At 41.3% G+C, this 3,015-nt stretch overlaps 1 protein-coding gene across 2 annotated transcripts in view; it reads left to right on the forward strand.

Moving 5' to 3' along the window:
• LOC102680715 overlaps nt 1-3,015 on the forward strand; it is a 22,968-nt gene that overhangs the window by 6,737 nt on the left and 13,216 nt on the right. The gene's annotated exons all lie outside the window — the stretch shown is intronic.

Consider the following 3,015-nt stretch of genomic DNA (forward strand, 5'->3'; position numbering starts at 1 on the left):
ATAAAAGTAAAAAAACGATGAAAGGTGCCAACACGGTTAAACGTTTTCGTCGTTACACGCCTTAATAAATAATCGAATCGTTTTAAATGAACTCGTTAAATGAATTTATCTGACGATCTTATCGATACGTTTCTTTTTTCTTTTCTTTTTTTACAATTATATCTATCTCATCTGTTTTACGCGCAATTATAAAAATTTCATTCAAACTCATTTTAGCAGATTAACCTTTGATCGAGAATCGAGGTTATTTTATCTTTCTTACACCTTGTAATTACACCTACTCGTAATCCCGTGTCGATATAAAATAGATTAATCGAATTTACTATCGCACTCCGTTTTCAATCGGAACGAGTCGAGTCTTTCGTTTAATTTCAAAAGACCTTAAAAGAAGAAAAATATTCACTTTTTCGCGAAATTGTCATATAACTTGGCGATATCGATATATCGGTGTCGTTATCGACCCGTTAAGAAAGAAATCATCATCGATATTATAGCTTTCATTGAATTTCTAAATCTAATTGTTTCGCGTTATCCGTTACGCGAATCGAACGTAAATCGAAGCACGAACTTAATTATTTAAAGTCCGCTTTAGAATTAAAATTATCGATTAGTGATCGATAATCGATCTGTTCGAAGTTAAAAAAAAATTGGAGAAGATGGATTAATTCGACATCGCGAATTCATCTTGACTCGTTCGCTTTGAAATGAATGCGGCCAACAATTTAGAACGATTACGTCACGTATAAACACATTAATGGAAAACTTATCTCGACAGGACAGAAGGTACTATTTCTTTCTTCAATCGTAATCTCGAGTTTGGGATACAACAAACGAGCATAAGCGTTATTTTTCACCATGATAACGATGCGTGTGCTTTTCGTGCATTATACCATTCCGATAACGGAAAGATGTATCGCTCCTATGCGCGATATATAACGCGTTTCACGTTCGATCACACGAATAATAATCGAAGCATCGTCAATCATCGATAGATCGGAATAAAAGAGAAATTGGTAGGAGAGGGTTTCTCGCGTGTTTATTTTTGCTTGGTTATCGAGGGCCAGAAAGAAAGGTACTAGTATCGTTCGATCTACTTACTACGATCCGATCTTTTTCTCCTCCGTTCGGATATCTCGCTCTCGGTTAAGTTTATGTTATGATTACGAATCGAGAGGAAAACGATACGAAAGGCTGATCGAATATTTCGATTGGATCGGGGAAAAAATGATCTAATAACACGGTTGTAAATTAACCATCGTGGCTGGATAAAACCAATCGTATGATTATTATAGAGTCGGAATTCAATCCGACGTATAAATCGCCTTGAAAAACATAAATTATCTAGCGAGAGAAACGAGCCTCGTGAAACTGGTCCTTCTGGCGTTTAAAATAAATACAAATCAAAAATTTTCGTAAAACGATACGGGATCTTGAATTTCGTGCGCAACTTATCTTTCCATCTTTCTTTATACTCGTCGAGATCCCTATAATAGTTAACAGATTTTTTTTTAAAATATATCGATCCTCGAGAAGGATAAAATTCTCCAGATTCCTCGCGACTCGATATTTTCAACCGTTATATACATCGCGTATACGTACACGATTGCGAACTCCTCCCCGTTGGAAGCGTAAATTCGATCTACTTTAACCTGCGCATACGTACGTAACAAGTGACTAAATCACATCTCTCTTCGATTCTCTTCGGTTCTTTCGAATCCATTCCGATCGAATTCCCATCGAGAATCTTTCTTCCCCTCCCTGCGCGTTTCGTAACAATTATTGGGCCGGTGTCGAAACGACAAATCCGTCGGCCGTTTGGGAAAGGAGGGAAAGGGCGAAACGGTGGGTCGGTTTCCCGGATTATTATCGGGCGAGAAGGTACGGTGAAAAGTATCGGTCCGGTATTGTGTGTTGGCGGTCGGTGAGCAGGCTACGGTCACCGATAGAGGCGTGCGCCGTGTTGATCCGGGACACACACGGACTGTTTGCTCGGGGTACCATCGCGGACCCTTTTTTCATGTTAGCTCCGAGTCGAGTCACAACACTAGTAAAGTTACAAAAGCCAAAGGCAAACAGATCCGGGGACGGGCCTTAACCGGTTTATCAAACACTCGTGCGGCCCGGAGGTGGTCTCTCCATACCACGTTGCTGAAAGTGACGACGAAGAAGACGAGAGAGATCTCTCGAGGACGACGAGACCAACACCGCCGCGTCCACGTCGACGTACCGCTTCGTCATCTTCCTGGACGCGCACGCCTCTCTGTGCTGGCGTACCTGCGTTTTCGCTCATTCGCGAGGAGAGAAGTTCACCGCTCTTAATCACACACGCGAGACGAAACTGATCGGAGGTGGAGTGAAAACGAACGAAGGAGGAGTCGAACAAGTGCCAAGGCAAACCTTCTTTTCTTTTGTCGAGCACCGCCGTCGAACCTTCTTCGATCCGTGTACCGTCTATCCACGTTACTTCCGCTTTCGCGCTTTTCGCTTTATCGCTCGCATTGCGCCACTCGCGTCTGCTCGATATCGATCGCCCGTTTACGTTCGATATATGTTTCCACGAGTCTCGATACGTCTGATATTCGGATATTCTTCTTTCTTTTTCCTTTTTTTCTTTTTCTCTCTTTTCACGTAATATCGAATTTGAAATCAATCCTTCGTATCCTCGATATATACGAAATATTCTTTTGCGAGAGTTTTCATAAAATGAGGAAGGAAATAACGATCTTGATACTTATTGTTGGAAGCGAACGGAACGGTAGAGGTAACGGTAACCTGTTGCACTTTAATCTTTTAGTGTGTATATATATATATATATATAAACGTGTTTCTCGTAAGCATCGACTGTGTTTAAGTGCTGGCGTAAAAACGTTTGGAGACAAACGCTTAAATAGAGTATCACGAGAAAGCGCGAATGACGCGATGACTTTTGAGCACCTGTATACGCGCGGGTTTCGATCGCGATACTTTTGCACACTTTTTTTTTTTTTTTTACCGTCCGTGAAAAAGCCGTAGCGA

Source organism: Apis dorsata, unplaced genomic scaffold, assembly GCF_000469605.1.
Source record: "Apis dorsata unplaced genomic scaffold, Apis dorsata 1.3 scaffold_396, whole genome shotgun sequence".
Classification (NCBI taxonomy): domain Eukaryota; kingdom Metazoa; phylum Arthropoda; class Insecta; order Hymenoptera; family Apidae; genus Apis; species Apis dorsata.